General features: G+C 43.7%; 1 pseudogene; it reads right to left on the reverse strand.

The window, feature by feature from the left end:
- LOC148474281 (cell adhesion molecule CEACAM5-like) overlaps positions 1-13322 on the reverse strand; it is a 662360-nt pseudogene extending 649038 nt beyond the window's left edge.
- Between the last annotated feature and the right edge of the window lie 222 nt (positions 13323-13544).

The raw sequence follows: 13544 nt of genomic DNA on the forward strand, positions 1-13544 counted from the left end.
CTCTGTAGTGCAGCTGATAACATGTATCAGAACTTGAACCGGAACACAAGCAGGAATGTAGCGAGGTCCACAGCATACACCAGGCACAGCGGGGATCTGGCAGAGTCCAATGAAGACCTGAAAGTAACGTTGCACAGACATAGTTGAGGCATATGAGGCATAGTTAGTAACAGGGGTTTATACTAGAGGTCTGTGATCCATAGGAAGTTCAGAACATGTGACCCAAATAGAATCAGGTTTGGAATAATAAGCAATCAAGGAATCCAACAACCTGACCACACCTAAGAAACAGATGATCACTTTAACACTCTGTGCACTGGATGTGATGAATGCCAGTAACAAGGATAGATCCTCCAACGACCACAGTGGAACTTTCGGCAAGTGTAGTTTGTCTTTATGTACTGAAATAGTTAAAGTCCTGACAGTCTCGTTCTGGGGTCAGTAGTTCAGAAAACCTCTTGGACAAGTAGGACTAAACAAGCCATATTTTCTGGTGTTTGGGGTTGGGATGGGCTTTTTCTTCAGCCTGATTATCTACAAAATGTAGGAATTTTTTCAGTAAGATAAACCATCTGTGGGACATTATTGATGCAAAAAATGGTGTCGCCAGGGCATTTCTTTTAGACCAGTACCACTCCAGCAGAGGTTTTTGTATCAAGCCTTGCAGCACTAGCAGAGATAAGAATACCAGTATTTCTGCAGCCCTTGTTGGGACCCAATCATTGCTTCTTGAAAACTGGCGTGGTGTTGCACCATTCAGCATACCGATTTGTTTCCACAGTAATCAATTCGACCAAGTGTAGGTCAAAAAACAATTTGAAATATCCCAGAATTCCACTTTCTATTGTCACTTGGTGTTCACCCATGAAGGGAAATTGTGGTGGCGCTGGACCACAGTTTTGCGCGTATAGAGCGCAAAATTGGCGCCCCTCCTCTTGATCTTGCTCTTCATGAGTGGCATCAAAAAGTAGTTATTCTTCATCACTGGAATACATGTCACTTCCAGAATCAGAATCTGTATCACTGGTGGACATCGCTGCACTCTTATTGTAGATGATACATGGATAATGGTTTTCACCGTACTTTGATGATCACAGTTTTTATAACTTTTTTATAATTGTGTCAGTCACTGTAATATCTAACAATTGTATCCTTATCTCAATCACTGATGTCTATCTCTCTCTCTCCTCAGCTACACTATCACAGGACTCACAACAATATGTCTCCAATATCATGAGGTGAATAATCCTCATAGGTTTGTCCACCCCTTTTGCTGGGAAGAGATGGAGAGGTAGGAGTGAACAATCCTTAGAATTGCCTACCCCTGTTGTTTGGAAGAGAAGAAGGAGGAGAAGTGTGTGTAGGTATGAATTGGGCATACTTCAGGGGCCATCATACAGTATGATCTGTGTGGGTCAAGGATGAGCAGTACACACTTCAGGGGCCAGCATATGATCTGTGTCGGTCAGGAATGAGCAGCACACTTCAAGAGCACCAAATATTCTGTAAGCAGGGCAGAAGGGATGGATCGGGGATAAAGTATGAGTTCCAAATCACTGTAACCTGCCAATGGCCGTCCTTCTCTTTTTTAGAGTGGCCTCCTGGCTGCTCGCATAGCTGTGGGTGACCACCCACAGCTTATGCGAGTGGCCAAAAAGATGGTCGCGATGGTCAAGACCATTGCGACCATTGGGCTTGCGATGAGACCCTTGTGGTAGGGTCTCGTTGCCATAAGCCCTGGAGTGCTTTTGGCTCTATCAGAACCGAGAGCACTCCCACTGACATCACTTGTGATGTCAGTGAGGCCGGCCCCAGATGGTAGGTGTTCCCATGGGAACGCCTCCGTCTGGGCAGCCACGCCCACCAAAGGGGGCGTGCTGTCTCTCACCATCGACAGCACGCCCCCTTTGTAGCGAGACCCAGAGCGATGGCTTGGCCATCGCTATCTGGGTCTCGCGCATGCGCACGACTGACCCGGCTCCCTCGTGCGCCTGCGCACTGGGCCAACATTGACCCGCTTGTGAGCACTCAGCACTCGCGAGCGGGTCTGAATCAGGCCCAGAGTTTCCAGTCACTGAATTTCCCCGGCAGTGCAGCATCATGGTTACACAGGAGCACAGGCTTCATTCATTCTAATAACCTGGCATCTGTGAGGAGCAGCGCCAGGTCTAAACCAGGGGGGGGCAGCAGCTGTGTATGTGTTCATTACCCCAGCATCTGCGAGTAGCCACGCTGGGGTTACACAGGAGCACAGGCTCCATTCAGTCTTATAACCCGGCGTCTGCGTGGAGCAGCGCCAGGTCTAATCAGGGGGCCAGCGGCTATATATTCATTACCACAGGAGCACAGGCTCCTTTCATAGCAACCGCCCGGCATCTGCAAGGAGCAGCGCCGAGCTGATCAGTGAAGAGGGGAGCGAGTGGCTGGGAGGGAGCAGGCAGAGGCTGCACGGGGCTTACATAGGAGCAGAGGCTCCATTTAGTTCACTAACCCGGCATCTGCCAGGAGCAGCACCGGGTGTGTGCATAGAGGGGGGCAGGCGCCGGGCTGGCTGATCACTGTGCCCAGCAGTGATCAGCAGAAACGATTAGAAAATGTAGTTGCAGAGGGACCGTGGAGGTCCCTCTGGGGCTGGTGGCTGCAGGAACATTCTCCTCCAACAGCCACCCACCCACAGGGCATTTCTGACTGGTTGTATCAGATCAGATATGACCAAGTCAGGGAAAGCCCAGTCTGGTATGGTCGTATCTGATACGACCGTGCCAGGCAAGTGGTTAAAAAAAATGTGCAATGCATGTTGACTTATTGTCTACTCCACCTCTTATGTCTAGATATTGTCTTATTAAATTGCTCTTTTAGCTCAAAGTAATTGTGTATCCATTTTTTGCATATTTATATATATTAATAGGTGATAGTATTGCTGCACAAAATGATAGGTGCTGTGGAATTCTAGTATGCACCTTTTTTGCACAATGCACTGATATAAACAATTATTTTTATCAGTTTTAGATATTGTTTATTGTTTAGATATTGTTTTAGATCATTGTTTAAGGGTATATTGTTGCATTTACTGATGTATACATAAACATGGTGCACTTTAAAAGCATTAAGAAAAGTCTATTATGTACTACTTTTTTTGCATGATGCACTCTATGGTATGAATGTACTATAATTTTCGAATACACAAAATACCAAAGATTATTAGAGTTTTATCAAATTTTTTGCACATTAGCACATATTGCACTTTGAAATAATTACCTTATTACATGGAATTGAATATTCCTTTTTGTATACACATAAGATATACAAGACATTGGGTGCTCAAATGCAGATTTAATTATTGTATGTTTCCGTCAGCAACAGATCTCCAGTGTTGCACTTCTGATTGAGCCGACACCTATATTGCTGGGGAGTGCTGTATACAGGTAGCTCACCATCTATACAGGTTTTCTTTCCCATTGGTCTCTGGGCCTGATTCAGATCCGGTCGCAAACACTGAGCACTCGCAACCGGGTCGATGGTGGCCGGCTCCGTTGTCCGCATGCGCGAGACCCAGCTAGCGACGGGAAATCCGTCAATCCGGGTCTCGCAACAAAGGGGGCGAGCTGTCGATGTTAAGTGACAGCTCGCCCCCTTTGGTGGGCGGACCGGGGGGGTGGCTGCCCAAACGGAGGCGTTCCCATGTGAACGCCTGCCATTTGGGGGCGGCCCCACTGACATCACGAGTGATGTCAGTGGATAGATTCCGGCTCTGTTAGAGCCGAAATCTCTCTGGGGCTTGCGGCCACGACACCCTACCACAAGGGTCTCATCGCAAGCCCGATGGTCACGATGGTCTTGACCATCGTGACCATCATCCTGGCCACTCGCTATAGCTGTGGGTGGTCACACAAAAAAAAACGCCCTGATTTAGAGCGAGTGCTCTTTCAGAGCGTCCGGCTCTGAATCAGGGCCTCTATACATTAATTTGTGTATACAATTATACAATTATGGAAAAAAACCTTTTTTTTTATAAATCAGTGTAAGAGTTTCTACCTCTTTTGGTGCTGCAATTTTCCATCTCCATATATATATTTATGTATATATAAGGGTGTGTGCTATCTACCCTATATAAGGGCGTTATACATATTGAGGTGTGATATTATTTTATATCAATACAACTCTGAATTCTATCTGGCTGTATACTGTTGATTGAAAAAGATTTTATGTATAATAAATATTTTTATATTAATGGTGGCCTTTGGGCCTTCTTTGGGTGTATTCTTGGTGCAAGGGTTTATTTTTAGATATTTATCTCCTTAAGAAGATAAGGAGTTTTTCTTCATATTAAGAAAATCCAATTGTATGGGAGAAAAGCCACACTGAAGTTTTTAGTATACATAAAGTGCACAAGTCGGCCGTAGGATCCATCTCTTCTAAGAATTTATAATACTGCAAATTGGATTACGAGCTTATTTTATATTGGACTTTTTTTATATATTTAATTGAAGTGAACAATTCGTTATTTGTTTTCTTTGGGGCACATCTTCTATACTACTCTATAAAATATTGTGTTCTAGCCCCTACTAACAGGGGGATTGTTTTAGAAGTTTTGTATCCATTTATTATATACTAATAAAGCTGAGCGCAGGTTAAGGGCATTTCTTTGTGTGTTTATATATATATATATATATATATATATAAATATAAATATCCCCACTGTCATATTTCTGCATTTACCCCTGAACCTGTTTCACCTCTCCAGTCATACGGACTTTAGAGGTGATATAGTTGTATATGTATGTATATTTTGGAGTGCATTTACAATACAGAAAGCATATTTTACACTAACAGAACAGATGTAAGTAAAATTTTGTATGAGGCCGAGAGTGTCTCTCACCAATGAGGAGAAAGACCCATCATTGTCAGACCAAGATTGCATCCCAACCTTTCAGATGGTCAAAGAGTGGCAGTTGAGTCTTAGGGGGTCTATTTACTAAGCCTTGGATGGAGATAAAGTACCAGGCAATCAGCTCCTAATTGCCATGTCACAGGCTGTGTTTGAAAAATGGCAGTTAGGAGCTGATTGGCTGGTACTTTATCTCCATCCACTTTATCTCTCTCCAAAGCTTAATAAATAGACCCCATAAAGTGGAGGAGGTGTGGCCAGTGCTTTGTGGGTGTGGCCAGTAACATGTAGGAGTGTACATTCCTTCACTATCAGCCCCAATTTCTCCCTAAATACATGTAAGCAGAAAAATTGCATAATTTTTGTGAGGAAAATACAAACACAATTTTATTACTTCTGATTTATGGATGACCATGTGGCCAGCTGGGTGACTGATCATCATGCTGTCATTATGATTGGCCTAGTTTTATGTGGAAGCCTGGGGCTGTAGCCCCATCTGCCGAATTGTTAATCTGGGCCTGCTTGTCCCACTCTATGATTTCCAGCCTAGTAGTAAGGGCTGATGTAATATAAACATATCCAGAGCTGGAGCTACCACTGTACCCAGCAGTCGCACACATAGAAGGTACCAATCATTATTCACAGGGCCGTAGCTAGGGTAGTGTGGCCGGTGCCATCGCACAGGGCACCACAGGTCAAGGGGCGCTGTTTGGGCCTGTCAAATTTCTGTTTATTATCATTCTTGCTTGTAGCTTCCTCTTATTTCATCCCCAGCATCTCCTGGCCTTTCCTATCTCTTCCCTTGCCCTTCCCCATGAAGCCATGGCCCTTTTTTGGGTGCATTATGTCCCTTTGAAAAATGAGGGGGGCACCAATGCTCTTTCTGGCACAGGGCACCAAAAAGTCTAGTTACGGCTCTGATTATTCATCACACATCTGCCTGGCACAGTGACTACACGTTACTCACCATAGACAGTCAGGGTCACAGAGGCTTGTTCTTGTGGTTTCTCTGTCTGTATCTGCACTGTGTAATCACCGCTGTCTGTTATATGGAGATCTGAGATCAGTAATGAGCCATTAGGTAAAGGCCTGGCCCGAGGGAAGTACTGAGGCCCAGGAATTAGTGAGGGAGTAACACCAGGAATATATGTGAGGATTTGATCCCCAGCACTGGTGTTTAGTCCTTTATACCAAGTGACAGACACAATACTCCCAGTGATCTCAGTAACACTCAGGGTGACAGATTCCTGGATCACTGGATACTGAGGGATCAGCTGAATATTAATCATCCCACTGGTCAAATCCATCCACAGACTGAGGAGAGCTGAAAGAGAAACAAACATATATCAGGTAATAGAATGCTTGCCTACCCTCCCAAATTCCGCGGGAGCTTCCCGAATTGAGGTGGGAGCTCCCGCTACCCCGCAAACTAGATGTAATCCCCCGCTTTCCTCACAGCGCAGCAGAAAGTCCGGACTGCGCATGCGCGAGTCCAGATGTAGATGCAGGGTCAGGGAGTCCGTTTATTACAGAGAGATCCCTCCTGGGTCCACCCCTGCACAGAGCAGCTGACTAACCAGCCAAAGTTCACACAGACTGCTTGGAGAGACTGATGCTCCCAGCATTCTCTGCCCAGCCATTCCCGAGGAGGACACATGGAGAAGGAGCTGATGCTGAGCTGTCTGAGCCCGAGGAGGACACATGGAGGAGGAGCTGATGCTGAGCTGTCTGAGCCCGAGGAGTACACATGGAGGAGGAGCTGATGCTGAGCTGTCTGAGCCCGAGGAGGACACATGGAGGAGGAGCTGATGCTGAGCTGTCTGAGCCCGAGGAGGACACATGGAGGAGGAGCTGATACTGAGCTGTCTGAGCCCGAGGAGAACACATGGAGGAGGAGCTGATGCTGAGCTGTCTGAGCCCGAGGAGGACACATGGAGGAGGAGCTGATGCTGAGCTGTCTGAGCCCGAGGAGAACACATGGAGGAGGAGCTGATGCTGAGCTGTCTGAGCCCGAGGAAAACACATGGAGGAGGAGCTGATGCTGAGCTGTCTGAGCCCGAGGAGGACACATGGAGGAGGAGCTGATGCTGAGCTGTCTGAGCCCGAGGAGTTGTGTGTGAGTGTTTCACAATTCAGAGGCTGAGCCAAAAAAATCTCCTTTATATCTGTTGTGGTCAGTGTCAGTGCTGCAGGAGAGGTGAGGTGAGGGGAATGTGTGTGTGTGTGCGTGTTTGTGGGTGGTGGAATCTATTAATGTGAATGTTTATGTGTGTGTGGGGGATCTGGTAATGTTAATGTGGTAGGGGGAGATCTAGTAATGTCAGTGTGGCAGAGAAGAGACATATTAATGTCAGTGGGGGGGCTAGGGTGTCAGCATATAGTAAGATGTGTTATTATATTTGTGTGGTCATCTATTGAAGAATTTTAATTAGAATCGTTGTGGGGGAGCAGATTCTTATTTTGTCCACATTTCCTTTTGCAAGGCCCTCTTATGCCCGTGTCTATGGGAATGTACTGACATAATTTGCCTCCATGTCAGCAATACAGAATATTTTGGTATCACATGCCAAGTATTTACTTAAAGTAATTGTAATTTAATTTGGTCCAGAACACACCCAATTGGCAACAGATATGCCCATAGGTGGATCTAGACACGCCTTTTGGGTGGTGTCAGACATCTAGCGCCGCACTTTTTACTATAGTGTGTAATCTCCCTGAAACCACTTTTCAAAAGTAGGCAAATATGGGTAATGGGACAAAGACAGATGTTACCAAGGCTTGTACAAATACAATATAATATAATACTGCATGATTACATTTGTTGATAAATAAGGACATTTCAGAGTGATTTATACAGTTATGTTGTTATTAGCCTTGTGTCATTGTATAATGCCAAAGGTTTAATACAGGGAAGGGAATTCCTAGTGACTGGCTAGAAGTAATTGACTGTCTACTGCTTTTAGTGATATATTTTTGATGCTATATAACCACATGTAGGGGCTGAGTTGGGTACAATGCTGATGTTTTTTTGCGACTGTGCATCCGTCTAAATCTCTAAAGTTGCACCGCGTATGCGTCACTTGGTCTCTGGGCCTGATTCAGAGCTGAATGCTCTGACCAGAGCGCTCGCTCTCAATCAGGGCCCTCCTCCCTCAACTTGGAGCGGCCTCCTGGCCGCTCGCGTAGCTGTGGGTGACCACCCACAGCATATGCGAGCGTCCATGATGATGGTCGCGATGGTCTTGACCATCGCGACCATCGGGCTTGCGATGGAGACCCTGCGGTAGGGTCTCGCTGCCGCAAGCCCTGGGGTGATTTTGGTTCTATCAGAGCCAAAATCACTCCCACTGACATCACTAATGACGGTAGGCGTTCCCATGGGAAGCCCATCTCTCGACGGGTCTCGCGCATGCACACGATGGAGCTCCCTCCGTCGCGCGCATGCGCAGTAGGGCACAATCGACCCGCTTGCGAGCGTCCTGCGCTCGTGAGCGGGTCTGAATCAGGCCCTCTGTGCAGTGTGCACAGAGATGGAGGATAAATTGAGATGCATAGACTCTGCAATATGCTGGGTGTTCCTGGGCAGTGACTGGGAGGTGGCTATGCAGATGCACAAAGATCTTCCATCTGATAGGCATGTTATGGGAGCATTGGCGTATTTATAATGGATGCAGGGTGTGCGCAGCACACAGGCCCCTGGGTGCAGGGGGGCCCACACTGAACATCTTGCACTCATATAAAAATTATATTTACCTCTCCAGAGGAGTACCACGTTGACCAGTTCTATAGAATTTAATCACCAGGAAAATGACGCTGTGGACATTTTCCCAGTGATTTGCACATATTCAGTAAAGATGTCCCCAGACATAAGTCACGGACGCCATGTTCCCGGAGACCTGCGCATGTGCAGTAGACTCAGGCACAAAGCCACAGTCTACTGCTCTGCTGAAGAGGAGAGGGCCCATACAGCTGCACACAGGCCCCTGTATGGGAGTTTTGCGTGCATGTTGCAGGGGTGTACTCTGGTCCTGATTCAGAGATGGATGCTGTTAGCATCCTTGGATGCAGCAGCGGCGCTACCACTAGGCAGCTGTAGAGAGCTACCACAGGTGTCGTCACCTAAGGAGGCCACTGTTGAGGCCGCCTATCAAGCAAATGAGGGATTTCTCTGAAACAGACTCCTTTTTTCGATGATGCCTACGACTGCCACAGGTCTTATTAGCTGGGACCGACACTATCTCCTCATTTCTTCCTTGCTTTTGGCCTCAATGGCAATTTCATGTGTTCTGTGAAAAAGCCAGCACAACTTCTGATTCTGGTCCCCTGCTCAATTTGTGCTACAGTAGCTTTTCTGTGTGATAGGACCAGACAGGCTAGCCTTCATCCCACATGCACATTAATAAGCCTTGGCGCATATGACCATGTTGCTGGTTTACTGTCTGTCCTTCCTTCGACCACTTCTGGTAAGTTCTAAGCACTGCATACTGGAAGAGCTGCCGTTTTAGAAATGCTCTGACCTAGTCGTCTAAACATCACAATTTGACGCTTGTCAAAGTTACTCAGATTCTAACGCTTGTCCATTTCTCCTACTTCAAAGTTCGGGGTCTATTCTGATCATTTTTATGCCCGATATGTAAAAGGGTGATGCTTTTCCTAGCAAGACACGGCTAGTAAAAGCATTGTCCTTTTAAATATTGGGCATAGTCATAAATATGATCAGAAACACCCGGATTTACAACCAGACACTTTGTAAATAAACCCCATCAACTTCAAGAACTGATGGCTCACTTGTTGCATAATATACTCCACCCATTGACAGGTGCCATTGTAACAAGATAATTAATGTTATTCACCTGTAAGGTTATGGCTGATATATATAAATGTGTGTGTGTGTGCAGATATGTCTGTGCAGCTGTATATATGTGTCTGTACAATAGTGTCGGTGTAAAAAAAAAATATATATATATATATGTGTGTGTGTTTGTGAAACTTTTTGTGTAACTGTGTACATATGTGTCTTTAACTGTTGGCATGCATATAGGTTGTGCACCTGCATACCCCTTAGCACCGGAGAGCTCAGCAACACCAAAAGACCCGGAAGACCACGGAAAACAACTGTGGTGGATGACAGAAGAATTATTTCCCGGTGCGTTCTTTCTTTTTAAGAATGTTCCAAACAGTTGATTTGGCCACACCTAATGTTTTTGCTATCTCTCTGATGGGTTTGTTTTGATTTTTCAGCCTAATGATGGCTTGCTTCACTGATGGTGACAGCTCTTTGGATCTCATATTGAGAGTCGACCGCAACTGATTCCAAATGCAAATGTCACACCTAGAATCAACTCCAGACCTTTTACCTGCTTAATTGATAATGAAATAACGAGGGAATAGCCCACACCTGTCCATGAAATAGCTTTTGAGTTGATAGTCCCATTACTTTTGGCCCCTTAAAAAGTGGGAGGCACATATAGAAATCGTTGTCATTCCTACACCGTTCACCTGATTTGGATGTAATTACCCTCAAATTAAATCTGAAAGTCTGCAGTTAAAGCACATCTTGTTTGTTTCATTTCAAAGCCATTGTGGTGGTGAATAGAGGCCAAAATATGAAAATTCTGTCAATGTCCCAATATTTATGCACCTGACTGTATATGCACTGGGAAACCATTTCAGTGATGTATCACAATAACTGGAATAGGGGTTATGACAACTATATTAATACCAAAGATGGAGAACTAATTGTACTTATGGACCACCAATCCACCATGCAGATGTGCCTGGGATTTGTACAGAGATGCCCACAAACAGTCCCTGACCAAAAGAGGCCCACAAAGTGCTTGCGAGAGCATGGGTTTCACTAGCCAACCCCCGATACGTCCAATAATCATTCACCAACTGTCAACTGTCCCATCACCACTCTAATCTCACTTGCCTCCATCTAATATCTTAATTCTGGTAATGACACTTAATTTAAGTTCAATCTTTACTTGAACCACTGCTGTGTGAACTTTCATGCTGAATTTCCTGCCTCTCCTAAGAGAGAGGCTTTATATTTTATTTTACTTTTCCAATTCCAACTTTCCCATGCACTCTGGCCCAAGATCTCTGATCCCATTGTGTACTGTGATCTATAGTTCTACTCTTCCTCCACTCCTACCCTGCTGAGATAGCTTTCCAGATCAATGAATAGTATATACAGGGCAGTGCAAATATAATTTCAATCTCATTAGATGGAGAAGGTTGAGTTCCCTCACTGGAGATGTTTCCTGAGTCTTCAGTATTCACTCTCCAGAAGCCACCCTTCTCCACTTTTTTCTGTAAAAGTTTATGTGAAGAAATGGAAGGTACAGATCACTACAGTGAGTAATCAGAGGTGGATGGGGATTTTAAATTAAAAATGGCAAAGAAATGCTGATTTCAGAAGAGTGGAGATAGCTACTCCAACATTGTAACACAGCTACAGCCCTGGAATGTTGTCAGGTTTGTAAGTGCCTTAAAATTTTCATACTTGATCACTGAATTGGTAATATCAATTTGAGAGTGCAATTTTTGAGACAGAAAAATCTAATGTCGTGCCCATTTTTTCACCTAGGGTATGTGCACTCCCAATTCCTGCGGTATTCAATTTTAAAAAATCGGGTGCAAATATTTTTATGAAAATATACCCATGCAAAAATTAGAAAAAATCAGTCTGTCACCCCCAAAAACAAAAAAAAATATAAAAAACAAACTTTTTCTTGTCAAACATTTTCTTGTTTAATTTTGTACGCATAAAACAAATAAAAATTATAAAAAAAAGTGATTTCGGGGTAATTTTAGGTCAATAAAAAAATTAATATGTAAAAAAAATCTAAAAAAACATTTTAGGTTAGATTCAAATGAAAACACAAATTTATATAAAACATAAAAATACCGCCACTCACTTTGTTGCAGTGCCTTCCAAATGCTTGCTGGGGTGCTCACCTTGGGGTGTGGTACCCCTCCACATATATATAAGAGATAAGTGGCATTCCCAGTCCAAATACTCAGAGAAAAAACAGTGCTTTACTGTACTGTTTTTGCTCTGAGTATTTGGGCTGGGAGTGACAGTTATTTCTTGTGTGTGTGTATATATATATATATATATATATATATATATATATATATATAAGCAAAAAGGTCCACTTTTGTATCACCATTGCTGGGGTCGCAGACTCGAACGGGCATAGTAGCTCCAAAAGCATAGAAACATATTGAGCGCACTCACCAGACTTGTAGTTGTAGAAAAAGGATTTTATTATCAGAAAGCCATCATAAGTAGTCGACGTTTCAGTCCTCCCTTGGACTTTTGTCTTGATACAGTGGTAGATTGCATTGGTTTAAAATATACTTTTACGTTGAATTAATATATTATCTTACTACCACGGTTACATCTGTGCACATCTATACTTGATTTATGTTTAAATATTTATTTGTACATGTGAGGATGCATGTGTACATCAAGGCATGCATGTACCCACATGTATATATTTAATTTATTTGTATCTGTTTATTGTTTAAGTTCTATTAGTGTGTATTTTTAATTTTTGTATATATTTTTATATATTTTTTTATTGTTGATTTTCTTATTGTTGATCTTGTATTTTTTTTCATTTTTTTTTTATTTTTTCTTTTTGCACATAGGAGATGTGTGTGGTGTTTATATTTTTTTCTCTCTGTTTTTGTGATATTGTTACTATAGGATGGAATATACCAATGTGTTTACTCAGGCTTTAATATTTTTCCATTGTAGACGTATGTGTAGAGTTTCCATTTATCTCTTCTTCTTGGTATTGACAGCATGGATGGAATCTAACACTGTGTCTATTCAGGCTCCAATAATCTGTCTTCCTCTACATTAATGTACTATAGCGATTAAGTCTATTAAATGTTCGTTTTTATCCAAAGAATGAATGGTTAACCGTGTCCCTCCCTGTGAGTAGATATGCAGATTAACTTTGAGTTACTTTAGTCAGTATAGAGTGCGCTATGCCCCGATCGTTTACCATGTATACATGGCAACCTATGGAACGCACCCAGACTGATGGTGACAGACTCTAGCGTAGGGAACTTCAGGCCTGACAGGGAACATGTGACCAGGGGTTGGTCTGTGACCACTTCTGCCGGGATGCATAGTTGAGCAACCTGGGGGATTGCAAGCAGTTGGGGACACACACGTGTGTGTGTGTGTTAGTGTACCGGAGTCCCACATTGCCCGTGAGTGGAGATAGCGGAGTGTGGTGTTCATTTGAACCTGGTAAGCGCACGTCTTTTTGTCATATGCTCGCTGTTTAGTTGGATGTTGTATCTAAGGTTGACTATTTAATATTTCTAGGCTATCAATGATTGTGTGGCAATGTCATCGTTAGCACTTATGTTTGTGATATATTTCTTTATGTGATTGTGCACACTTCATTGATATTCAACTGTATAGGTATCCATGATGCACACTCGCTGGGACAATTGTGTAACATAGCCCTGATTGGGTTTTGGGTTGCAGCATTTGGAGTTCTGTGATACTCCTAGCTTTTTCTTTTGGAATGCTAATATGTGTACATATATATATACACATAATCTTCTTGTCCAGTCGTGTATGTGTTAATGTGGTTGATCTTTTGTGCAGATTTTGTATGGAGCC

This window comes from Taudactylus pleione, unplaced genomic scaffold, assembly GCF_031769625.1.
Source record: "Taudactylus pleione unplaced genomic scaffold, aTauple2 ptg000855l, whole genome shotgun sequence".
Classification (NCBI taxonomy): domain Eukaryota; kingdom Metazoa; phylum Chordata; class Amphibia; order Anura; family Myobatrachidae; genus Taudactylus; species Taudactylus pleione.